The sequence below is a fragment of the Mauremys mutica genome, chromosome 4, assembly GCF_020497125.1.
Source record: "Mauremys mutica isolate MM-2020 ecotype Southern chromosome 4, ASM2049712v1, whole genome shotgun sequence".
Lineage (NCBI taxonomy): Eukaryota > Metazoa > Chordata > Testudines > Geoemydidae > Mauremys > Mauremys mutica.
Genome location: NC_059075.1, coordinates 87,130,501 through 87,158,094, shown reverse-complemented (window position 1 = coordinate 87,158,094; position 27,594 = coordinate 87,130,501). Strand labels below are relative to the sequence as shown.

Below are 27,594 nucleotides of genomic sequence, written 5' to 3'. Positions count from 1 at the left end.
TGTGGAGGATCGTCACGGCAGATCTCTACAGTGGCGATCCTCCACTGCAGATCTCTTTTCTGCAAAGCCCTTTTACTTGAGCTTTGTGTAAGGTGGGAGATTTTGGTCCTCAGTAAACTGCCACAGTAACAAAACAAAAAAAAATTAGAAGAGGCATTACTGTGTAATTCAACAGAAAATTCAGTTTTAATGCTCTCTCATTTCTGGGCTAACCTGAAAAACTGTACTGACCTATGATATAGTATTTCTGGTGATGTAAGGCACTATCCGCTAAGAGCACTTGAGCTAAGACCTTCAAACTAATTCCATCTAGGATGAATGTTGAACACATACCAGCCAGAGCATCAAAAGGTAAGTGCTAAATCCACTGACAGTGAGCTTCCTAAAGTGCTATTGGTATTGAAATAAATGAGAAAATCTTTAAACTATGGCACATATGTACATGCACACAATGATGTATTTCAGAGAATCATACAGTTTCATTTAAAATTGTGCTGATTTTTACTTTTTAACAACATTACTTTGGATCACTTTTGTTGGAAACAAGTGCATCTTAAATATTTGTAGTTATCCTATTAAAATGTTTAACTAAATTGGAAAGAAATGTGAGACTGTTCTTAGCTGCTGCATATTTATAGCTGTATATAGTGTTCACATTTATAGCTTAGGCTGCAAAATTCAAAGGCCAAATTCTAATTTTTTCTAGCTATTAAACTCTATTTAATCTAATCCAAAAGCACATGTTCATGAAGGATACAAAAACGACATACATACAAATAAATCATATTCAGTAAATCATATCCTTTCTAATGATATCTCACATGACCCATATTGCATAAAATACATCTTAGTTATGCCTTAATTATGTCATAACCATATCTCTGCGGAATATGGGACATAGTATCACAGTTTGATAAGTGGCTCAGCATTCTTTGGGGGACTAGTTTATGGCTAAGGAGCTACAAATTCCTGGAGAAATGAGTCCTGTTACTACCAAAATACAAGCAATTCTTTGAAGAATATATGAAGAACCAATTGGCTGTTCAGAGAGAAAGAGAGATCAGAAGTCAACACCTAATTTTGCTGTAATGTTTCACTATGTAGTGCTGGACAATATGAGTCTTAGTTTACAGCTCTGCATTAAAGGAGCTAAAGACTTAGGCTTAGTTATGCTGCTTGAGAAGCTGAGGTGCATTAGAGAGGATGTGTGTACGTATGGTATGACATCTATAGCCAACTTAGATCTCACACCAAGTGGTGGAGTATCAGCTAGCATCACCCCACAAATGTTGTGTTAACAGTAGCTCTAACTTTATTTTTGTGCAAAGTGTAATCCTTTTACCACTAGTCTCAAAATGTGAAAGTTACCAAAGAAATCTGTGGCTCATCTTTGAGGAACACTACATTGCATCATAACACCAGTGAAGCAAGCCCTGGCCTCCGAAGTTTCAGGCTATTAACCTAACCACTGGATCATTCTTCCTCCTTATGCCTGTAAAGTAATTTTTCCAGATGAAATTTCCTGAGTCTGCATACTTGCAAACTTATATTTTGCTTTCAAGGAGCCTTTAATTGATCAGAATATTTTGATCATTCAAAAACATTATTCAAAGGCTCCAGACCCCAGGGCGCAAAGCGCGCTCTTGGGGCGGCGTCCTGCGGGAGGGCGGCAGGCGGCTCCGGTGGACCTCCCGCAGGCATGCCTGCAGAGGGTCCGCTGGTCCCGCGGCTTTGGTGGAGCATCCGCAGGCATGCCTGCGGGAGGTCCACCGGAGCCGCGGGACCAGCGGACCCTCCGCAGGCACGCCTGCGGGAGGTCCACCGGAGCCGTGGGACCGGCGACCGCCAGAGCGCCCCCCGCGGCGTGCCGCCCTGCTTGGGGCGGCGCAAATCCTAGAGCCGCCCCTGTTCAAAGGGATGATGGCACCCTTTGTTTTCAAATATACTTTATATAGCCAGCTATTCTAAATGTCACTTTGACACTAGTTTCAGGTGTACTTTTATTAGTAAGAGGAAGGGCCAAGGTCATGCCTACCTTCATCTCTAAGCTGGATACAAAAAACACAGTACATAAAAATTATTATCCAGTTGTATGCCCAAGGAATAGATTTACAGGTGCAAATGGAGAGTATGCTTTGACCTTGCATGTTACTTTTTATGGCAGTTTGGTTCTAAAAGTTCAGACTATTTAATGCACTAGAGATGAGCCTAACTGAAAACCCCACATTCAAGTACTCCCAAACTTTGTAGAAGTTTGGATCCAGATAACAACTTGGTGATTCAGCCATGAGTCTAATAATAAAAAGTTACACTGTTCAAAATATTTATCTAATTCATTTCAAACCCTGCTGCTGGCTCTGCATTCATTTTCCAATACTGACTGATAGTGTGATCCTGCTCCCATTGACACCTTTGACTTCCAATGGCAACCAGTTCTAGTCCTTGCATTTGTTTGGAGAAGCTAATAAGCAGATCTAGTGAGGAAACAGAAATCAGGCAGCTTCCTTCTTGATAACATCTATTTCACCACATTGCATGGAGACAAGTCTGGGGAGTTTCTGTGGCCTAATACCGAAGTTATAGACGTTTAAATGTCTTACATGTGGCTCTTTATTCAATTTGAAATGAGAAAGGGAGGAGAAATGCTAGGGAATGCTGTTCCATTTGAAAAGAATTCAGCTGGGCAACTGGTCACAAGACCCCATAAAAACAACAAGGAGTCTGGTGGCACCTTAAAGACTAACAGATTTATTTGGACATAAGCTTTCGTGGGTAAAAACCTCACTTCTTCAGATGCAGACTCCTTGTTTTTGTGGATACAGAGTAACATGGCTACCCCCGATACAAGACCCCATAATGAGCCAATGGCTGTAAGTGCAAAAGCATATCACTTTTCAGTGTATTCTCTCAAAGAATCTGCTGTTTAGCTGGGCCTTAAACCAAGTTAGAAAACCTGTCTCCCTGACCCCATCTCTAGTTTGTATAAACCATTTGAGAGATCATTTCAACAAGCTGCTGCTAGGCCATAACTAAGGGAAACCTGTCAATAATGTGAGGATATTCCCCTAAACCTTTCAGATCACCAGAGAGCTAGGATCCTCCTTATGAACCCTCAAGGCTCTATCAGAGTTTGTACCCAACATATTGCAACACGAAGACCAAGGCCTTCTTTAAAGCCCCATGCATGAGCATATCGGGGGGGGGGGGAAGGGGTAATGCACATGCAAAATGAATCCAGATAACAATTAGGGCTGTTGATTAATTGCAATCAACTCATGCGATTAAACTAAAAAAAAAATTGTGATTCCTTGCAGTTTAATCACACTGTTAAATAGAACACCAATTGAAATGTATTAAATATTATTGGATTTTTCAACATTTTCAAATATATTAATTTCAATTACAACACAGTGTCGCAATCCGATGCATAGTTATGGCTCTGTATGGCCAATTGTCGGTCCACGGCCATCTTGTCCTGTTAAAAGGACAAGGCAGCCTCCATCTTGGACCAGGTTCTTGTTTGTATAGGAGAAGGCAGAGACTCAATCCTGCCCAGCAACACTGGCTGTGTATGCTCTCCTGTGTTTTTGTTTTTTTTCTTTCTCCTGCTGGGTCATCTAAAGGTCAGGCTAGTTCTGTGTATGAAGGCCTGATTCTGCCTAGCAACCTGTTTTTTTTGGGTCGGTCGTCTGGAGGTCAGACTAGTTCTGCCTAGCAACTCCAGAGTATTGTATACAGAGACTTAATTCTGCCCAGCGACTCACTTTCCCGCTCTTTTTGGATCCAGTCATCTAAGGGTCAGGTTTGTTTACTCGTCAACTCCAGTGTGCCGTGTGCAAAGCCTTCCGACGTGGGGTGGCAACAGCTCAAATCCTGAAGGGAGGAGGGACCAGGGAGCCAATCAGATGCTGACACGAGGGAGTGAGACCCTTCTATAAAACTAGGTCCCCCCCCAAAATTTGTGTGGAGCATCCGCGTGTTAGCTGAAGGACCTGATCACTCGTTCGGCCAGGGTCTCCTCCCGGTAAAGTGCACTCGTGTCGTATCGTTTGGATTCGTTGTCGTTTGGACCCGATCCCTGTCAGCTCGTCATGCTTCTGGTGTCTGTTCTGCTGGTCAGCTGCGCCTGGAGTGCGGTATTTGCTTTTTGATATCTGACAGTTAGCTTATCTAGCCTTTTATTTTTTCCCCTCCCTAACTTGATACCAAATATCTACTCAGGATATCAGGATTGTATTAGTGAGCTCAGAATTGCACAATTGTTTAGCTAGCTTGTATAATAGTTCTAGTTGTTATTGAATTGTTAATTGCAAACTGTTTATGTGAATGAATCACTGCTCTGTCTGTGTCCAGTGTGTGTGTGTTCAAACTTGGGAGCTGCCTCTACTTAGAGGGTAGCTGACCAAGGGGGTCCAGTCCCCGCGGTCTGAGTGAGTGGAATCTGCCCAGCTGCAGCCGCACCACACTCTGGATTTATCCTTAGTGTGAAAGCAAGGGTGGCTGAGGCAGTGACCCGTGGGTCTCTTTTTCTGTGTTTGCACCAGGCACCGCCCTGACGAACCCGATTCCCATCTTGTGTGATTGGTGTGTCTGCCTATCTGGTGTGGTGTGGTGAGCAGTATAAAGTGTATTATTACTGTGTTTTGGGGTGTGTTTGTACTTTTAATACCATCCCAGCCAAAGTTGCCTACTCCCCCAGCCCAAGTTGTAATTATCCCTTAAATAAACACAGCCACTTGGCTTTTCAGTGTTACCCTGGTCCTGCCTGTCTTTTCCTCACTCAATACCAAGCTTGAACGAACCCCCAGCTAATTCAGACACACAGAATACAAAGTGTACAGTGCTCATTTTTATTACAAATATTTGCACTGTAAAAGTGATAAACAAAAGAAATAGTATTTTTCAGTTCATCTCATACAAGTATTGTAATGCAATCTTTATCATGAAAGTAACTTACAAATGTAGATTCTTTTTATTACATATCTGCACTCAAAAACAAAAAGTAAAACTTTGGAGCCTACAAGTCCACTTAGTCCTACTTCTTGTTCAGCCAATTGCTAAGAAAAACAAGTTTGTTTACATTTACGGGAGATACTACTGACTGCTTCTTATTTACAATGTCACCTGAAAGTAAGAACAGGCATTTGCATTGCACTTTTGTAGCTGGTGTTGCAAGGAATTTATGTGCCAGATATACTAAACATTCATATGCCCCTTTATGCTTCGGCCACCATTTCAGAGGACATGCTTCCATGCTGATGCTCATTAACAAAAATAATGTATTAATTAAATTTGTGACTGAACTCCTTGGGGGAGAATTGTATGTCTCCTGTTCTGTTTTACCTGCATTCTGCCATATATTTCATGTTATAGCAGTCTCAGATGATAACCCAGCACATGTTTGGTTTAAGAACACTTTCACAGTACATTTGACAAAACACAAAGAAGGTACGAATGTGAGATTTCTAAGGATAGGTACAGCACTTGACCCAAGGTAAGAATCTGAAGTACCATCCAAAATCCAAGAGGGATGAGGTGTGGAGCATGCTTTCAGAAGTCTTAAAAGAGCAACACTCTGATGCGGAAACTACAGAACTCGAACCACCAAAAAAGAATATCAGCCTTCTACTGGTCGCATCTGACTCAGATGATGAAAATGATAAGGGTCAGTCTGCACTGCTGTGCATAGTTATCAAGCAGAACCCAGCAGCATCATGGATGTATGTCCTCTGCAATGGTGGTTGAAGCATGAAGGGACATATGAATCTTTAGCGCATCTGGCATATAAATATCTTATGACATGGGCTACAACAGTGCCATGAGAACGCCTCTTCTCACTTTTCAGGTGACGTAAACAAGAAGCGGGCAGCATTATCTCCTGCAAATGTAAACAAACTTCTTTGCCTGAGTGATTAGAGCCTACAAGTCCAATCAGTTCTACTTCTTGTTTTTGAGTGCAGCTATGTAATAAAAAGAATCTACATTTGTAAGTATCGTGACAGCGTAAAAGAGATTGCACTATAGTACTTGTATGAGGTGAACTGAAAAATACTATTTCTTTTGGTTTTTTTACAGTGCAAATATTTGTAATCAAAAGTAAATATAAAGTACTCTACGCTGTACACTTTGTATTGTGTTGTAATTGAAATGAATATATTTGAAAATGTAGAAAACATCCAGAATAGTTAAATACATGGTATTCTATTATTAAAAGCACAATTAATTGCATGATTAATCATGATTTTTTTTTTAATCGCTTGACAACCCTAGTCAGAGTATATTGTGGTTTAATAGCTGTCCAGTATACTAGGAAGAAAGTGAAAGGGTGACTACATCTAATGTAGTCAAGTACACCAGCATATAACTCATATCCTAGAAAGATTCTTTGCTGAAGATTTTTTTTATTCATAATAAAAACAGACATTGATAATTATTTTCTTGCTCTGTAAATAATTTCCACATTCCCACTCAGGTTTGCTATTAGTTTGGGACAAGCCATGACATTTTAAATCATCACTGTGATCATCCTGTGAAATTTGCTAATTTCGACCAGGGTTTACACGGAGTCTTAAACAGTCCTTGAGGTAATAATTTTTCTTTAGTTCATGCCATGTATCATGGTAAATTATGGTTATTCAAAAACTGATCATGAACAATGTGATAATTCCAAGATGATTTAAAAAAAATTATTTTAGTTACAGTCTACAAGTGTTTTCAGTTTAATGAAAAACAACATAATTATTTAATATTAAAGTAAAATTGTCTGGAAAGGATTGTTTCTTCATCAGTTTATTCTTACTTTGACAGTGTTGCACAAAAAGAGCTGAAATGGTCCACACATTTTTTTAAAAAAACTTTGGTTACTCATTTTGGGCCCAATTCCTTTTCCTTTGATTTCAATATACTGGGAATATGAATTACTCTCACTGAAGGACTGTCTGGATATGTAGACTCTCTACTCAGACCCTATGCTACCAGCACTCCCAGCTATCTCCGTGACACCACTGATTTCCTGAGGAAACTACAATGCATTGGTGACCTTCCAGAAAACACCATCCTGGCCACCATGGATGTAGAGGCTCTCTACACAAACATCCCACACACTGATGGAATACAAGCTGTCAGGAACAGTGTCCCTGATGATGCCACAGCACACCTGGTTGCTGAGCTCTGTGGCTTTATCCTCACACACAACTATTTCAAATTTGCTGACAATATATATCTCCAGATCAGTGGCACCACTATGGACACCCGTATGGCCCCACAACATGCCAATATTTTTATGGCCGACCTGGAACAACGCTTCCTCAGCTCCCGTCCACTCACGCCCCTTCTCTACCTACGCTACATCGATGACATCTTCATCATCTGGACCCATGGGAAGGAGACTCTGGAAAAATTCCACCACGATTTCAACAGCTTCCACCCCTCCATCAACCTCAGCCTGGACCAATCTACACGGGAGGTCCACTTCCTAGACACCACGGTGCAAATAAGTGATGGTCACATCAACACCACCCTATACCGAAAACCTACCGACCGCTATGCCTACCTTCATGCCTCCAGCTTCCATCCCGGACACACCACAAGATCCATTGTCTACAGCCAAGCACTGAGGTACAACCGTATCTGCTCTAACCCCGCAGACAGAGACCAACATCTAGAAAATCTCCACCAAACATTCTCAAGACTACAGTACCCACACGAGGAAATAAGGAAACAGATCAACAGAGCCAGACGTGTACCCAGAAGCCTCCTACTGGAAGACAAACCCAAGAAAGAAACCAACAGGACTCCACTGGCCATCACATACAGTCCCCAGCTAAAACCCCTACAACGCATCATCAGGGATCTACAACCCATCCTGGACAATGATCCCACACTTTCACAGGCCTTGGGTGGCAGACCAGTCCTCGCCCACAGACAACCTGCCAACCTGAAGCATATTCTCACCAGCAACTGCACACCGCACCATAGTAACTCTAGCTCAGGAACCAATCCATGCAACAAACCTCGATGCCAACTCTGCCCACATATCTACACCAGCAACACCATCACAGGACCAAACCAGATCAGCCACAACATCACCGGTTCATTCACTTGCACTTCCACCAATGTAATATATGCCATCATATGCCAGCAATGCCCCTCTGCTATGTACATCGGCCAAACTGGACAGTCTCTAAGGAAAAGGATAAATGGACACAAATCAGACATTAGGAATGGCAATATACAAAAACCTGTAGGAGAACACTTCAACCTCCCTGGCCACACAATAGCAGATCTTAAGGTGGCCATCCTACAGCAAAAAAACTTTAGGACCAGACTTCAAAGAGAAACTGCTGAGTTCCAGTTCATCTGCAAATTTGACACCATCAGCTCAGGACTAAACAAAGACTGTGAATGGCTTGCCAATTACAGAACCAGTTTCTCCTCCCTTGGTTTTCACACTTCAACTGCTAGAACAGGGCCTCATCCTCCCTGATTGATCTAACCTCGTTATCTCTAGCTTGCTTCTTGCTTGCTTATATATACCTGCCCCAGGAAATTTCCACCACTTGCATCCGAAGAAGTGGGTATTCACCCACGAAAGCTCATGCTGCAAAACGTCTGTTAGTCTATAAGGTGCCATAGGATTCTTTGCTGCTCTTCCTGTATTGTAGTCTGGCAAATTATAACCATACTTCTTTTCACTAGCCATTAGGCATACAAACTTTAGCAAGTGCAGTGAGTCAATCTAGATATGTAATACTCTGAACAGCAGAGATGGTTGGGCAAAATATACAAGTCAAACAAACATTCACTTGAGTGTCTGAACGGAACTTTCCGTTAAGAGTCAAACAGTCACATAGTAGCTTTTGTGGGGGGGTTTAAAATGCCTTTAACTTCCCTGGACTGTTCTTTCTGCAAAGAGCCATTTCAAATCTTGATTTGTCCTGCACCTCCTTATAGGTTGGGCTTCTCTCATTGTTCTTTAATTTACTCACACCCTTGTTAGCTTGTACTGATTGCAAACCTCCCAGAGTGCTACACACTCCTCCCAGAGGTCTGTCATAATGAATAGTTTCCCCAGTGGCCTAGTTTGAAGTTATACATCCAATTTTATTTTTCCTTTTAAAACCACTTCAACTCAACATATTTTAAAAAACGTTTCTAAGGTACGCTATCTTCTTCCCCAGTCCAGGGTCTAGACTTTCCGCTAAGGATCTCAAGATGTTTTCCAAATACTAAGCCTCACAGAGTCGCTGAGAGGCAGGTAAGTATTACTCTACCCACTCTTAAAGTGGTTCAAATTGAGGCAGGAGAGACTACATTTGCTTAAGATCGCACAGACTTTTGTAGAGCAGGAAACAGAATCCAGGAGTTCGGACTCCTAGTTCCCATTCTAACCACTTGAGTACAATCCCATCCTGGAGATCATAATTGCTTTAACTTAAAAATAGCACAGAAGAGAATGTGAATCATTACAGCAAATTCTACCTCAGGGGACACTTGATTCAATGAAAATGTGATACTGTGTGTTCAATTTTTAACTTCATTACAGAGGCAAGTGAGAAGGGCAAGTTTTTGTAAAAACCATAGGTATCTTAGGGCTAGTCTACACTTACCGTCTGGGTCGACGCGGTGAGTTCGACTTCTCGGAGTTCGAACTATCGCATCTGATCTAGACACGATAGTTTGAACTCCGGAAGCGCCGCGGTCAACTCCGGTACTCCACCACTGCAAAAGGCGGTGGCGGAGTCGACCTTGGAGCCGTGGACTTCGATCCTGCGGCGTCTGGACGGGTAAGTAGTTCGAACTAGGGTACTTCGAGTTCAGCTACGCTATTCACGACCCCCGCCCTTAGTGTAGACCTGCCCTTAGAGCCAGATTGCAAGTCCCTCACTCACCTGCATATTTACACTGGAATAAATAGGAACTATTTGTGTAACTGTGAGCCTCCTCCTCATGCTGGGGAGCAACCTAGCTCTTAGATTAAGAAATTACAGCCAACCACCGCTCCTGTTCTACACCCACGAGCTGCCTGTTCTACAAAGAGCTGGATGCAATACTTGGCAGTGACCCCACCTCCACTGCGAAGACCACTGTGGATACTTCGGTGGTTTGTGTGCCAGTTGAGAGTGAACTGAGCCAGGAAGAGGAAATCTTGGACGAGGATGTGGGGGGGGACCCAAAGGCAGAGGATAACTCGGAGGCCAGAGATGCATGCAGCCAGGAGCTCTTTTCTACCCTGGAGGAGGCTAGCCAGTCACAGCTGTCAGAGATTGGCAAAGTGCAAGTAGGAGAGGAGGCCCCTGATAAGTGGATCTGATTTTGGGAACTGCTAAAGCAAGTTGTTGGGGGCAGGAAGGTTGCAGAAAACAGGCTTGTCTCCCACCACATGCCTAGTCTGAGCAGCGGAACAGGCTGTTGATTTACTCCCTCACTTCATGGGAATCTCCTTTAGAGATCTCCAGGAAACTCTTATGAACATATTGGGAAATTCGCTGCTGTAGGTTCCTCAGCAGAGCTGCTTTGTTTCTTGTCCCATTAATAGTAACTTTCCCATGCCACTGTGCCATCATGGCACAGTGTTTGGGAGGGGTGGGGGGAGCATGGACCATTGCTGCACACAGGTGAGCCACATAGGGGCCAGGGCAGACACTGCAGGCTTGGAGAAGACCCTCCCTTGATTCTCTGCTCATCCTCAGCAGTGAGATCTCATCCATAATGATCACATTCTGCGGAAAGTGTAGGGACAGGAAGGAATATCAGGACACCCTACAGTGCTGGCTCTCCAAGAGCCAAGTGCCCAGTATACAGCAGGGTCTGGGAAGAATAATTTACCCTGCCCCTGAAGGGTCTTGCGGCTCATGTGTGCTTGCCTGGAGTAAGCCAGTTAGTGACAGGTGTGCGTGTACTGGCTGTGTTTTAAATCACTGATTCAGTGTTCTCTGTGTTGCGGCTGAACGGCTGCACAGAATTTGAAAGCGGACAAGAACTACTAAGGAGGACTTTCTGTGTGATGTTATGATGCGCTCCGCCACCGAGAAACAGGAATTGAAGGAGTGGTGGGACAGCAAGAATAGGGACCGAAAGGAGAATGCGGCACACCAGAATGAAGCAATGGAGCAGCTCTTAAAGGTTACGGAGCGCCAAGCTGACATGCTCCAAGCAATGCTAACTCTTCAAACTGAGTATCAGAGGGGTAGCCGTGTTAGTCTGGATCTGTAAAAGCAGCAAAGAGTCCTGTGGCACCTTATAGACTAACAGACATTTTGGAGCATGAGCTTTCGTGGGTGAATACCCACTTCGTCGGATGCATGCTCTTCAAACTGAGCAGCTCCACACACGCCCTCCCCTGCAGCTGCGGTCGCAAGACTCTTTCCCATGCACCCCCCAGACACGACCACCACACTTATAAACCTTCTGGCTCTAATCTATATGTGCAACATTCCACTCTTCCCTCCTCACAATCCAGCACTGTGGACTCTCAATACCTACTGCACTCAACACCCGTCCCTCTGCAGTTTGGCCCTGCTGAAGTACAACACCCACTACATTGTACTCCAAAGAAGAAGGTTGGATATGATTCCTGGACATACTCAAATCTTTAGCCATCCTGGGACGCCTTCTCCTGGGACCTTCCCTTCCCCCATTTCCCTCACTGCTGATTTTTTGTTTTGTTTGACTCTCTCCGGTTGTTGTCTTTTAATAAAATAATTGTGTTGGTTTGAAAGCAATCTTTATTCTATTAATTGAAAGCAAAAAGAGCACTGCAAAGCAACATACAATTATGTTAACCCCCTTATTGCATCATGTGCACCAATCACCTCCTAGCATGACAAGCACTGCATTCCCGAGCATAGCAACAAATATTAGTGGCTTTCAGCTTCAAATTGCTGCCTCAAGGCATCCCTGATCCTCGAGTCCCCACACTGTGCCCCTCTAATAGCCCTGGTCTCTGGCTGTTCAAACTCAGCCTCCAGGCACTGAGCCTCTGCGGTCCAGGCCTGAGTGAAGCTTTCACTCTTCCCTTCAAATATTATGAAACATACAGCATGTGGCTATAATTATAGGAATATTGTCATCAGCCAGGTCTAGATTTCCATAGAGGCAGCTCCAGCGGGCTTTTAAATGGCCAAAAGCGCACACAGTCATTCTGCCATCTATCGCCCCTTTGCAGTTAGGGAAGCCCCTTTGTGCAAAGCCATCTACAATGTCATGCATGTTGCCCTAAGTCATGGTCTTTCAGAGCAGGATGTGATTAATGGCCCTGCACATATCTGTCAACATGAGTCCAACAGTAGACTTTCCCACTCCAAACTGATTAGCAACCAATCGGTAGCAGTCTGGAGTAGCCAGCTTCCACAGTGCAATCACCATATGCTTCTCCAACAGCAGGGCAGCTCTCATTCTTGTGTCCTTGCGCCACAGGGCTGGGGTGAGCTCATCACACAGTCCCATGAACATGGCTTCCCTCATCCAAAAATTCTGCAGTCACTGCTCATCATCCCAGACCTGCATCACTATGTGATGCCACCTCTCACTGCTTGTTTCCCAAGCCCAAAAGCAGTGTTCCACTGTGGTCAACACCTCCATGAATGCCACAAGCAAACTCATGTCATAGCTACTACACGTGACATGATCAAGGTCAAACTATAAAGGCAAGAGGAGTGCAAGGAATAACTCCACTGCCACTCATGACATGTTGGTCAGAGCAAGCAGCATAGTGGTCAACAGTGTGGGATCCATTCCTGCAGCCCAAAAGAGGCAGGGCATGCAGTACACAAACCCTTGAAAGATGACATCAAATGTGGATGGAAGCACAGGGATTGCTGGGATGCGAAGCAATGTGTCACAGGACATTGGGACAGGACCCCCTCTGCCTTCCCAGAACTTAGTGGCAGAAGGGGAAGAGATGCTCTGTGGGATAGCTGCCCAGAATGCACCGCTCCCAGTACTGCTGCAAGCGCCCCAGCTAGCGGCTATTTCCCTTCAGTGCTCTCTGAGCAGTGCTGTAACTGCCGGCGCTGTAACTCTGCCAGTGTAGATGTGCCTTAGTGACTAATTCCCAGTGAGATCTATTCACAAAGGGTAAGTCTTTTTCTGCTGTCAGTATATATACAGAGATTGTGACTTTGCCAACTGTGACGGTTTGGGCCTTCTGGGGTGTCACCTGATGTGTTAGGGTTTAGCTGATTCCACCTATTCTGCCAGCCTGGGTGTCCTTTACCTGGCCTTGCTGGGTTAGGATGACAAGCCTCTTCCAGCCAAGCATACAGGTAGGACCACACCCAGCTGCACAGAGAGACAGATCTGTTCTGGAAAGATTCAGCCTTAGGGGCTTGCTCCAACATCCAGGTTTGTACCCCTTAAGGGGAGTAGGCACCAAAAGGTTTTATGAAATTTGCCCCTCTCTCAATGTGGAGGGAGATATGCACAACTTCTTGCCTCCCTGCCCCCACCATGACAGTTAGAAATTATATAAACTGGGTTATATTATAAATCAAGAAATATGTTTATTAAATACAAAAAGTGAATTGTAAGTGAATATAAGATAACAGAACAAAGCAGATTATTGAGCAAATAAAAAGTGTATACAAGCTAAATTCAATATACTTAAGAAACAGGTTACAAAATGTAATTTCTTACCCTAAATGTTGTTTTAGGCAGGGTGCAAAGTTTGTGATTCAGAGTTCCTGTTACAGGTCTCTCGCACCTTACGCACATTTAACATGCGCGATTTCAGCTTCACGCTGAAAGGCCTGGAGTCTGGGAGGGGGCGTGGCCTCAAGTAGAAGAAGCGTGGCCTCAAGATTTAAAGGTCCTGGTGCACCAGCTGTGGCTGGGAGTCTCAGGGCCTTTAAATCACCCAGGGGGCTCCCAGCTGCAGAGGTGGCTGGTAGCCCCTGGGGCAAACTAAAGGGCCTGAGGCTCCAGCCACTGTGGAGCTCTGGGCCCTTTAAATGCCAGCCCCAGCCCAGCTGCCAAAGCTGCGGGCGGGATTTAAAGGGCTCCTCCGAGCTCCCCAATACGGCGGGGAGCCTGGCGGAGCCCTTTAAATCCCACCTGCAGCTCCGGCGACCAGGCGGGGGGGAGGGGGAAGCCCTTTAAATCCCACCCGCAGCTCTGGCGGTGGGACAGGGGCAGGGGGGCATTTAAAGGGCTCCACCGGCCTTTTAAATGCCCTCCTCCCCGGCCTCGCCGTTGGAGCTGCGGGCGGAGTTTAAAGGGCTTAGGGCTTTGACTATACGCGGTTTTCGCTTTACGCGATAACCGCGGAACGGAACCCCCGCCTAAGATGCGACAGACCTGCATATTCCTTTTCAGACTGGATCCGTCTCAGTCTGGACTCCCCCTGCCTTCCCTTCAGGTGGCTTTAGCAGTCTCTTCTTGGGCAGGCAGGCCATGGAGAGGAGGAGTCATGTTTGCCTTCCTCCCCACCATTAAATAAGATTTACATAAGGTGGGAATCCTTTGTTTCCCAAACTTGACACACACACACACTCCTTCCCTTCCAGTGGAAAGTTACAAGTCGTCCCAGGAAATATTTAGTATCTGGTGACAAGATCCATGTCTTTGCAGGGCTGTGGTAGCCATTGCTCGTAGGTCGTTTCCAGCATCCACAGGAAGACTAAGCTCTTTCACAGTCCATTGTCTTTGCTAATGGACCATTAGCCCTGTCTGGCTTTTCCATTGTTGTACCTGAAGGGCTGGTTGGGGTTGACACTCAAAATAACACATTTGAAATACAGATACATAGGCATATTAACTAACTTCCGGAACAGAAATGATACAAGCATACACATTGGATAATCACATTCAGTAAATCAATCTTTCCAATGATATCTTAATTGAGATTTACTTTATGCAAGATGGCTCATGTATGTCAGTCATTCATATCATAAGTATATTTTCATAAAGAATATGGGATGAGATGGAATGTCACACTGTACCCACTAGCTAATTTTATCTGAAAATTCTGTCACTTGTTCTGAGGGAAACTATTGGGGCTAGGGAGAAGAATTAAACAGAAAAAAAAATCAAATAAAACCCTACAGCTCAGTTAAAGGTCTTTCTTAAATTTAACATACTCCTAGAGTCCCAATCCTAGCCAAATATTTCTAAATGTCTCTGGGAAGAAAAAAAGTTTTGATTAAAGAAAACATTAAACCTTCATAGATGGAATAAATAGTTTCAGTACCATAAAGTGAAAAGGCCTTATACAAAGAGGGTGACAGTTAGAATTCTGAGAGATGTAATTCACTTTGACAACCCAAAGACTACAGCTCTCATCCTGCAAATAGCCTTGGACACATGCTTAAATGTAGGCACTCCCATAGTCCTGGGAGTGAATCACTTAACGTGTAGGGGCTAGATCTGCCCTAATTGGTGAGCCTTTTCTTATATTTTCTTATTGAAGCCATGGACTGAAAGGCAACAGATGTAGCTTTTACATCTAAGAACATAAGAATTTTCATTCCAGATCACACCACTGGGCCTATGCACTGAAGTCTCAGATCTCTGAGGGCTCACTACATTGAGTGATCCTCCTGGGACTAGTTACACCAGTTCTATGCCCAAAATCTACAGCCACAGGGTTGCATGAAGTGGCCACACCACAGGCTCTAGGTCATCAGTCTCCCCAAAACAGGAAACTGGACCATCTCAAATACCTAACACTGGCTACCACTCAAAAAGGTAATATCCACAAATCTTAACACGGGTTAGGATCCATTTTTTTCAATGCATTCTTATAAAAAAAAAATCTTTGTAAGTGGCTAAAAAAACCCAACCTAAACATCCCCAAACTTTGAGATGTTGGAATATCCAGACCTGGCTGATTTCTTGTTTATTATCAGTCACAGTACAACTGATCAGTTTCATGGAATTCTTGTTTACACCAACAAAATCTGACCTGATACATCAGCAACTGAGTGATAAATTGCAAGTAATTCTATAGCCATGGATACTTTAATTTCATGAGGTAACTGTTGCCATTTCAAAAATTTAAATCATGGCTCCTGAGTAGAGCAATAACTTCCCATCAAACAGCAGCAGAATTGATTCATTCTTGTTTCTAGACTAATGTGGGTTTCTGTAACTACTCCATGCATTTTAAATGTGCAACTTGGTTTTAAGGCAATATAAAAAAGGGGTGAAAGTGTTTGGTTTTTTTTAAATTATAGCAATCAGCACATCCTTTCCAATCAATGATATATTAAGATTAAAGCCATAAAACAGGTTGGAGTTAAGCTGATGCATACAAGCTGAAGAAATTTATATTTGATCTGTGAGCCAGCTGAGACCTTATTTTATTAATATTCTTCTCCTTTTATTAGACAATGCCTTGTCTACTGAAAGTTCCAATGAAAGTAATTGCTTGTTTATTTCTAACAGGTTCATATGTTTCATGCTAGCTTTGTGTATAATTAAACAAATCACACTAAATTGTATTAAATATAAATGTGTAGTATTCATTTTTCAAGCTGAGATTGGCACAATGTGGAGAAAGCCCTGTAAAACACAAAGTAGTCAGATAATAAAATTATTTTGGAAAGGTCATACTTATTCTTAAGTGTCCTGTTGTACAGATAATGCTGGGAAATCTTTGTGATGGACCTACCAGAAGGCCAGGGGAAAACAAAAACCAAGAACACTACTACCTTCCTGGTCTCTAGTTGGCTAGAAACCCAGCTAAACATCCTGACTTCATATGCATGTGAAAAGACTAATGATAATGAGGAGAAATGGAAAGCCGTGATTCAAATCCTTTAGAAAAAGTTCATATTCAGCTTCAGAAAATGGCTTAAACAGAAAAGCAAACTAAAATATTTCGCACCAGATGTTCCAGTCTGTTACATCAGTGTAACTCCACTGATTTTAGTGGAGAAAGCCAGGTGTAGAACTCTTTACAGAGTGGACAATGGTGTTTTATTCATAGGGTGGGATTGTCAAGGGAGACTAACTAGAGTTAGATATTCAATGAGATTTGGGCACCTAACTGTCTTAAGTGCCTTTGGAAATACCATCCTTAATTTCTTGCAATAAAATTGCTAATGGAGGCAGCAAAACTTCCCCTTACTAACATTTCAATAAGCCTACTGTTTGATATCTAGGGAAAATCAAAATGAAACTGAATAATTAAAGTTAGGATCCTAAATAGAGTTATGCTAACAACTGGTTTTTTGGGTCACTAGATGAACCAAAAAAAATGTTTCAGGTCTAATGAAGTGTTTTATTTTAGACTGAATGAAACATTTTGTATCAGTCCCCCCACACTTTTATAAAATTGAAGTAAAATTCATAACAAAGTCTTTTCAAATCAAAAAGTTTCTTTTCAAAAATGTGGAAGTGAAACATTTTAATGTTTCAGAATTTTACTGTTTTTATTGTTCCATCTAAATTTGGTGAATTTTTCACAAATTCCATAAGTGTCTCAGTTAACTCAAATATGTATTTTTTTATGAAAAGTGCTTTTGAAAATCCCATTCTTAGGCACCTAAGTCTATCACAATTAATGAAAAGTGTGTTCCTGAATCCCCTAGGTACTTTGAAAAATCTCAGTATAAGAACCTAGTCCTAGGCATTCCATTTTGAAAATCTTGGCCTTAGTTCTCGCAAGAAGCTGTCCTGGAAAATACCATTTTCTATATATTCATAAAAGAGGCACAGCACAGCTAACAGCAGTCCAAATTTCTTCATACTATTCCACCTGTTTCTCTCAACTTTGTTGCTACCCTTTCAAACTAAGTCTCTGTAAGTCAATTGTGACAAAGCTCTGTCCTTGTCTCTGTGGGTCCCGCATTTTCTGACGGATTTCGCTAGCCTCAGAGGTTCACTGTGACCCTCCACATAGCCATTCTCACTCTAGAGGCAAGCGTTACAGCCTACTAAGGGCTTGGCTACACTTGCAAGTTGCAGCGCTGGTGGAGGCTTTCCAGCGCTGCAATTATTCTCCGTCCACACTTGCAAAGCACATCCAGCACTGCAACTCCCTGGCTGCAGCGCTGGCTGTGCACCCGTTCGGGTTGGGGTATAAGGAATGCAGTGCTGGTGATCCAGCGCTGCTCATCAGGTGTGGACACACACCAGCGCTTTAATTGGCCTCCAGGGAATAAGGAGATATCCCAGAATTCCTGTTCAGCTACTCTGCTCATCAGTATGCACTCTACTGCTCTGGCCTCAGGTGACCCGCCCTTTAAGTGCCCCGGGAATTTTAAAAATCCCCTTCCTGTTTGCTGCAGCCAGGTGTGGAGTGCAATCAGTGAATCTTTCCAGGTGACCATGCCTCCACGCGGCAAACGAGCCCCAGCATGGAGCAATGGCGAGTTGCTGGACCTCATTAGTGTTTGGGGGGAGGAAGCTGTCCAATCCCAGCTGCGCTCCAGCCGTAGGAATTACGATATCTTTGAGCAGGTATCAAGGTCCATGCTGGATAGGGGCCATGAGCGGGATGCGCTGCAATGCAGGGTTAAAGTAAAGGAGCTGCGGAGTGCCTATTACAAAGCCCGTGAGGGGAACCGCCGCTCCGGCGCTGCCCCCACGACCTGCCGTTTTTACAGGGAGATGGACGCGATACTTGGGGGTGACCCCACTGCCAATCCGAGGACCATGATGGACACTTCTGAGCCGGGTGGGGGACAGGAGGAGGAGGAGGAGGTGGTGGCGGCGGCGGGGGGGGGGGGTGGAAACCGCGAGTGAAGCTACTGGGATGGGGGAAGACACCCCAGAGTCCCAGGAGGCATGCAGCCAGGAGCTCTTCTCAAGCCAGGAGGAAGGAAGCCAATTGCAGCAGCCAGCAGTTGCTGAAGGACAAACAGAGGAGCGAGTTACCGGTAAGCGTCTTTTATTTTCAGGGTGGAAATGTTTCGGGAGAGGAGGGGGGGTTAGGGCTGCATACATGCATGCCTAGATGTGGAATAGCCCATTGATGTGGTCTATCACGTCGCGGTAATCAGCTGCAGTAATCTCCTCAAAAAGTTTCAGCCAGAGCGTGGGCAATGTGCCTGCGCAGGTTTATAGGGAGAGCCACTGTGGTCCTTGTCCCAGTCAGGCTAACGCGTCCGCGCCACTGTGCTGCGAGGGGTGCGGGGACCATTGCTGCACACAGGCAAGCTGCATAGGGGCCAAGGCGGAATCCGCATTGCTATAGAAGACCTTCCTGCTCTTCCCTAGTGACCTGCAGCAGGGAGATATCTTCCAGGAGTAACTCCTGTGGAAAATGTTGGGAGACTGTTTAGTGCAGATCCCCCATACAGCTGTTTGCTGTCCCCAACGCACAGAAACCCCTGCACAGCCCTGAAGCAATCTCAGTACCCCTTACTCACCATTTCCTGTCTCCTGTTGTGTTATGTGTGGTCTTATTTGGTATGGGAAAAGAATGCTAAAGTGAACACTGAAAACTCCTTCAGTGTGTGGGAATTACTGTTTGGATGAGATAATTAACAATGCTACCCTGTTAAATGTTGCCATTTTTGCCTTCAAGAAGTGACCTTGACTGCTGGACTGCCCAGATCTACCACAGCACAGCGACTACAGAATCTGAGGGAAAAGCCTCGAAAAACCAGGGAAGACATGCTGAAAACAGTTATTGATCACTCTGCTTGAGAGAGTAAACAGCTGCAGGAGTGGAGAGAAAGGGAAAGCAGGATCCGCCAGAGACATTGGCGGAGAAACGCTGTGGCAAAGAGGAAAAGCACAGACCAGCTGCTAGGCATCCTGGCGCGCCAAGCGGACTCTCTCCAGGCACTCGTAGCTATGCAGGCAGAGCAGTCCCGTGCTGCCCCACAGCCCCCCCTGTCCCAAATTTTATTCTCTTCTGCCCCAATGTTAGCTCCAAACCCCCTTCCCCAGCATCCAGGTTCTTACCACCACCAGCTGCCTCCAACACCTGTACGTTCACCAACCAGCCCTGAGAATTACGACCCTTACCCTCTGCACTCAACCCCCATCACCATGCAGTATATGCACCCTGAAGTGCAGCAGCCATTGCACAGCACTGCAGACAGGACATATGCAAACTTGTGACTGTACAGTTCACCCACCCACCCCCCTGCCCTAGGTTCCTGAAATGTTGTGTGTCTGTCAATGAAGTATTTTTCTATTCAATAAAATAAATCTTGGCTTTGAAAACAGTCTTTATTATTGCATAGTGAAAGATACCTTATCCCAGTAAAGAAACAGTCACTGGAAATCATGTTAGGGATAATAGAATCCTAACAGTGTAACCACTGCACTTCACTCCCATGCAAGGCAGCAAACATTACTGTTGGCTTTCAGCCTCAAATTCTTCCCTCAAGGCATCCCTAATCCTTGTAGCCCTGTGCTGGGCTTCTCTAACAGCCCTGCTCTCTGGCTGTGCAAATTCAGCCTCCAGGACTTGAACCTCAGTGGTCCATGCCTGACTGAATGTTTCACCCTTCCCTTCACAAATATTATGGAGGGTACAGCATGCGGATATAACCGCGGGGATGCTGCTTTCCCCCAAGTCTAGCTTCCCATACAAGGACCGCCAGCGGGCTTTTAAACGCCCAAAAGCACACTCCACAGTCATTCGGCACCGGCTCAGCCTGTAGTTGAACCGGTCCTTGCTCCTGTCAAGCTTCCCTGTATAGGGTTTCATGAGCCAAGGCAGTAACGGGTAAGCGGGGTCTCCAAGGATCACAATGGGCATTTCGACGTCCCCTACTGTGATCTTCCTGTCTGGGAAATAAGTCCCTGCCTGCATCTTCCTGAACAGGATGTGTACAATTCCCTGGGCCACTTTCCCCCAGCAGCCCCCACTTCCTCAAGATCTACTTCAGCCTTACCTCAGGGCTTCCTTCCTTGTGCCCGATATGGTTTGTACTGCTCAGTCTCTCCAACAGCATAGATTTCTCCTACAGCTCCTGACACATGCACCCACCTGGCTGACTGGGAGGCTTTTAACTAGTTTCAGCCAGCCCCTGATTGGCTTCAGGTGTCCCAATCAACCTAGCTGTCCTCCCTGCCTTCTGGAAAGATCTTAATTGGCCCCAGGTGTCTTAATTGACCTGGAGCAGCTGCCATTTGCTTATCCTGGTAACAGGGATTTGTTTAGCCTGTGGCTAATATATCTGTCTCCCATTACTTTACTATAGCCATCTGGCCTTGCCCTGTCACACAATGTACATCTCCCATTTAGTCCTTAGCCCCTCTGCTGCCTAAAATGGAAACAGTGTCGACAAGTGCATCAACTAATCATGATTGTGTGTTATGTAGACACCAGTCCACTAGGAATTAGATGGAGACCACAAGTTCATTTCATGTAGAGGCCACAAACTAGCCAAATTATTAATGATCTTTCAAAATCCTTACCCCATTTTTCCTTTAAAAGCTTTCTTTTAGCCTCTCGTGGAGAATAAGTGAGCTTGAAAAAGATGAATGTGAACATTCTTGCTTTTTATTGATTCATCTGTTTCAGACTACAATTTTTAAAGGGATTGTAGATTCTGATATTAAGAATATTTGCTCCGTAGTTATATGAAGCACAGTACATTTGTCATCATGCTTCAGTTTCAATACTTTTTTCTTTAAATTTCTTCTTCATTACTTCTCAAGTCCTTTTGTACCTAAGAACATACAGTCTCAGACATCTAAAGCAAAGAAGTTAACCAGTTCCAAAAACTTTATGGTTAATCGAGTCAACCGTCTACATAACTGTCCCATCTCACTTAATTAATTCAAAGTCATCAGCAAATCAGAGGTTCTGTGAAGTTGCAATTCTACAACTGATGAAGATTAACAGTCAGTGTGGTTATTAAAATATTCTCTGCTTCAGATATGTTTCTGTCCAAAAGTTTATTCATCTGTTAGGATTTCATATGGATATGAAACTTTTTAGTAACTAGTTTTTTTGCTTCAAGGTACCATGGGACTGTAGTGGATTAGCAGTTGTTCCCCCCCCCCCGGGTCATTAGGCAGCCACTCTGCCTCACTACATTGCTGGGCGTCACCCACAGTCAGGGAATCCACAGCCTGTGGCTCTGGCAGCAGTCCTGGCAGAGGGGTTGTTGGTTAGGGTCTCTAGCCCACAATCAGGGCAAAGGAGCAAACAGCTGCGAGTCCAAGCCCTTTGTCAGGGCAGCCAAGAGTCTATGGCTCAGGCCTGTACTCAGGGCCAAGCAGCAAGAGGGTTGGGCACCCTAGCTTCAGTGGATCCCAAGCTCCTTGGCCTAGAAAGGGGAGACTGCAACCCCAGGAGTAAGGTAGCAGGGGTAGGGGGATGCAGGCCCACACAACTCCACTATGTCCCAACCCCAGGCCCTAACAGTAGAGGAGTATTGCGCCACTGGGTCAGCGGGGAATCCCCGTCAGCATGTAGGAGCTGGTATCTGACAGCAATGCAGCCAGACTAGAATTGGTTGCCCCTGGGCCATTTCCTCCCCTCCCCTACCTAGATCCATAGTGTGTCTTCCAGTTTGTCTGGGTAGAAGATCAGTGGCAGTCCCAGAGGCTCCTTGGTGCCTGGGTCAGCAGGTGGCTCCAGAAGCTCTGGCTAGAGCAGGCAGAAGGCGCCTGTCTTCTTTGGGGGCTACAGCCCAACTGAGCCCCAGGACCTGCCCTTTATACTTCCTGTTCTGGCCTCTGACTTCTGGTGAGAGGAGCGAGCATGGCCTGGCTCTGCCCACCAGGGTTCACAGAGTGGTCCCTCCCCCTCTGGCTCAGTGGGAAGCCACTCCACCTCATAACAGAGACACATGCTGTAACATTTTACAAAAATCTGAAAGTATATGAAAGAATAGCTGTCTAATATCTCCAGAGTGTGAGTGGATGGATGTAAGAGCAACTGAATAGCCATTATATGGATTCTATAAGAACAAGAGGGAAGAGAAAGTTGAACAGGCTCTGGGTCAGACCCACTGTGGCTTTTATCATTTTTATAATCTTTGCAAGAGTTTGATCCTCCCCTCCAAATATCCAAAATGTTTTGGTTCCACACTTAAACGTTCAAATAAATCTATTGTATCTAATAAATCACAACCACTAGTCTTCACTTCAGGGGTCATTCCCATCCTTCCTTCCACCCTGTCATGGAGATACAGATTCCCACCTCTTTCCTGCCACTGATGCCAACCTTTTCTGCCCAGTTAAGTTTTTTAAATAGCACTGTCATGCATTCTACCACGCTGCCTCTCATGGATGGCAGGAGTTCCACATAAATATCCACAGTTACACCAACCTCTTCCTCAAAATCCCTCCTCTGCCATGATTGTCAAGTTGCTGGGATTTTTGTACATATGGCAAGATAGCTAGTGTACTGAAACACTTGCCAATCATGCTGCAGAGCATTGCCCCATTGTTTCCTTGTCTGACTGTACCTGTTGTATCTTGTCTAATAATTGGACCACAAGTTCTTTGGGGAAGGGACCATCATTTTGATATGTGTTCATACATTCTGCCTAGTACAATGGGCTCCTGGTCTATGTCTTGGACTATTAGGCACTACTTGCAATACAAATATTTCTTCTGCTGATACCATAAATATATCATTTGTATCTTCATATGAATAGCAGCAGGTGTTTCCGTGAGGGGAAATAAGTGGTGCTATTAAATATATATATTTACATATATTTCTAAAATTTGTGCCTCAGTCAGAATTTGCTGTTTGAAGCTTTTGCATTTCTGTCTTGGTTTCTAGCCAAGATGTAGTTAATTAAAAAAAAAGCAGCTTTATTTTTATGAGGGTAATGCAAAAATCTGTGTCATTCTGCACACTAAAAATAAAACAAAACAAACACAGTCTTAGTCTGGATAATTGGCCCTCTCAACCTTCTAATAAAAATCAGATATTGATCCAACAGATTCTTTTATTAGATATTGGAGTCAGTCAACTAATTTAATGATTGTTATGCTATGCTGAGCAATGATAATTACAGTGAGCTAGATTCTGTTTGGCTTCTACATCGGTGCCCAATGCATGTGGGAGCAAGAGAAAGTAGCTGCCTCTTCCTCCCACAGTTTAAGTTCTGCCAGAATTGCTACAGTGCACTTAGAGGAGCACAGTGCTGCTCCTGAGATGTTCCCGATAGTGGGTATGACACCACCAAAGAGAGGGAAGGGAAGAGCATAGGTGGAGCCATCACTCCTTCTTCTACACTCTTGCCAATAGAGCTGTCCAACCATGAGGTAGGTTAGGGTAATATGTCACTTTCCTCAAAGGGAGGTAACAGTTTGTGGGCCTCCTCACAAAGCAGAGCAGATTGTCCCTTGGTATGGTATGGCTTTGCACAATGATCCTCCAAATTCAGGGTTTTGGCTCTGTGGCACAATTTAACCCTGCATAACTGAGGTATGTGTAAATACATTTTCTCCCTCAAGATGAATTTGATGACTTTTTAGATTAAAACTTCATACAGAATCATTAATATCTCATACAAATTAAGAAGCTATCAAAGCACTTAGGAACATGCTTGAAATTAAAGCATGTGAGCAATTCCTTCGACATCAAATGCTCACATGATTAACATTAAGCACATACCACTTAAGTGCTTTGCTGTTCTTGCAACCTTTACCACTTAATAATTCTTATGAACTGGTAAATAAAATGAACGAAATTATGAGTTTTAAAGAGCACTCTGCAGCACGGTATGGGGAGGAGGTGACCAGCTCTCTGTGGAGAAAGTAGTTTGGGACTATTTAGAAAAGCTGGACGAGCACAAGTCCATGGGGCTGGATGCACTGCATCCGAGGGTGCTAAAGGAGTAGGCCGATGAGAGTGCAGAGCCATTGGCCATTATCTTTGAAAAATCATGGCGATCGGGGGAGGTCCCGGATGACTGGAAAAAAGCTAATGTAGTGCCCATCTTTAAAAAAGGGAAGAAAGAAGATCCAGGGAACTACAGGCCAGTCAGTTTCACCTCAGTCCCTGGAAAAATCATGGAACAGGTCCTCAAGGAATCAATTCTGAACCACCTAAAGGAGGGGAAAGTGATCAGGAACAGTCAGCATGGATTCACCAAGGGCAAGTCACTAACCTAATTGCCTTCTATGATGAAATAACCGGTTCTGTGGATGAGGGGAAAGCAGTGGATGTGCTATTTCTGGACTTTAGCAAAGCTTTTGATACAGTCCCCCACGGTATTCTTGCCAGCAAGTTAAAGAAGTATGGGCTGGATGAATGGACGGTAAGGTGGATAGAAAACTGGCTAGATGGTCGGGCTCAACGGGTAGTGATCAATGGTGCCATGTCTAGTTGGCAGCCGGTATCAAGTGGAGTGCCCCAAGGGTCGGTGCTGGGGCCGGTTTTATTCAATATCTTCATTAACGATCTGGAGGATGGTGTGGACTACACCCTTAGCAAGTCTGCAGATGACACTAAACTGGGAGGAGTGGTTGATACGCTGGAGGGTAGGGATAGGATACAGAGGGACCTAGACAAATTAGAGGATTGGGCCAAAAGAAATATGATGAGGTTCAACAAGGACAAGTGCAGAGTCCTGCACTTAGGACGGAAGAATCCCATGCACTGCTACAGACTAGGGACCGAATGGCTGGGCAGCAGTTCTGCAGAAAAGGACCTAGGGGTTACGGTGGACGAAAAGCTGAATATGAGTCAACAGTGTGCCCTTGTTGCCAAGAAGGCTAATGGCATTTTGGGTTGTATAAGTAGGGGCATTTCCAGCAGATCGAGGGATGTGATCATTCCCCTCTATTCAGCACTGGTGAGGCCTCATCTGGAGTACTGTGTCCAGTTTTGGGCCCCACACTATAAGAAGGATGTGGATAAATTGGAGAGAATCCAGCGGAGGGCAACAAAAATGATTAGGGGGCTGGAGCACATGACTTATGAGGAGAGGCTGAGGGAACTGAGATTGTTTAGCCTGCAGAAGAGAAGAATGAGGGGGGATTTGATAGCTGCTTTCAACTACCTGAAAGGGGGTTCCAAAGAGGATGGATCTAGACTGTTCTCAGTGGTAGAAGATGACAGAACAAGGAGTAATGGTCTCAAGTTGCAGAGGGGGAGGTTTAGGTTGGACATTAGGAAAAACTTTTTCACTAGTAGGGTGGTGAAGAACTGGAATGGGTTACCTAGGGAGGTGGTGGAATCTCTTTCCTTAGAGGTTTTTAAGGTCAGGCTTGACAAAGCCCTGGCTGGGATGATTTAGTTGGGTTTGGTCCTGCTTTGAGCAGGGGGTTGGACTAGATGATCTCCTGAGGTCCCTTCCAACCCTGAGATTCTATGATGGAACACTGCCACGTATCCTTCAAATGAATATGATTAAAGTATGAGATAATACATCTCCTAGGTTTTCCATACAAGTTGTATAACAAAGTTATACAATTTTTTTCAAACTGAGCTTAACATTTATTTGAAAATTTGATCAAACTTTTTTTTCAAGATACAAAGATGATCAGAATTATTTATGATCAAAACATTTAATTGAAGCTTTGTCATTGTTCAACATTTTGGAAGAGAAAAGGTAACTTTTTTGGAAAAAACCCTTATTTTTACTTACCAAAAATATTTACTTTCTCTATTCAATACAGTAGGACAGTGTTAATTCTGTATATTTACTTCTGCTCAGTGGAAGCCTTAAGAAAAAGAAGTTTTCCAACTTGAGATATTCAATCATCCAGGAAGAGGCGAAGCTACCAGAAAGGCTCACCCATCTATCCCTTAAAGCCAAAACTGCTCTCCTACACAGTGAAAAGGGCTAGTCGTGCCTTCTTTAACCAAAGAAGTTAATTGGGTGATGAAAATATAACATGCAAAATAGTTGTGTTAAGTATTGTCTTAAAGCAATTTTCACTGGCTAAACCTTCAGCCAGTTACCCTCTAGGATTACCAGCACATTCATTGAGATAACTGTAATATTACCATCTCATCATGGAGGTGTTAAATTAGACATGAAAGCACACACTATGTAAAGGGAAGAAGCATTTTACTTAATATATATCAGCCAATGACTGTTGGATAGTAACATTTCTGCTGGCATTTTTCAAAGTAGCCTAAAGGAGTTAGGTACCCAACTACCTTTTGGCCCCTTAAACTACCAGCCTTAGAGCATGCACTAAAATATTGGTTTGGGCATTTTGCTAAGCTAGCAATATTAGCATTGGCAGGCATAACCTAAATACCTGTCCTACAGCCTTATCTTAAACGCTGCAGAGCACTTAAGCTCTCACTGATTTCCACAGAAGTTGCGAGTGCTCTGCACCTCTCAGGAACTATGCTAGGTTTTGGTAAGTGTGTCAACTACTTCATATTTACATTTGTTTGTTCTTAGAAACATACAGGAAATATAGCAAATATATTAATTATACATGCACAAACCTACAAACCTCTGCATATGTACTTGTACTGTCCCCATCTCTGTGGTATCGCGTAAATGGTTCATATGAACCCACACCTAAAAGGATATTTGCTCTAGAAAGGACTGAATTCCTGGAAGTTTTGTTGCATTCGCGTTTTGTACTGACTAAATTCCTCTGATAAACACAACATGAAATGGTTTTTAAATCACATTTCCAACTGCATATACAAATCTTATTGCCTGGCCAAAAACAAACAAAAAACAAAACAAAAAAAGACTTGTTTTGCAAGAAACAGTTTACACAAAAACAGAAAGTTATACTGCATGTAATTTT

General features: G+C 44.0%; 1 protein-coding gene and 1 long non-coding RNA gene across 6 annotated transcripts in view; one reads left to right on the top strand and one right to left on the bottom strand.

Annotated features, from left to right (window-relative positions):
* Positions 1-27,594, bottom strand: part of LUZP2 (leucine zipper protein 2) — a 431,446-nt gene that overhangs the window by 359,658 nt on the left and 44,194 nt on the right. Inside the window, exon 1 of one of the 5 annotated variants that reach the window (XM_045012214.1) lies at positions 20,796-20,874. The exons of the other annotated variants lie outside the window; for them this stretch is intronic. The gene's annotated coding sequence lies outside the window, so the exon portion shown is untranslated. Of the gene's footprint in view, positions 1-20,795; positions 20,875-27,594 lie in introns of those variants that run through there. 5 annotated transcript variants of the gene reach the window in all.
* Positions 18,760-19,533, top strand: LOC123367901. The gene is made up of 2 exons (XR_006578641.1): positions 18,760-18,821; positions 19,472-19,533. It is a non-coding gene; the product is annotated as an uncharacterized LOC123367901 (long non-coding RNA).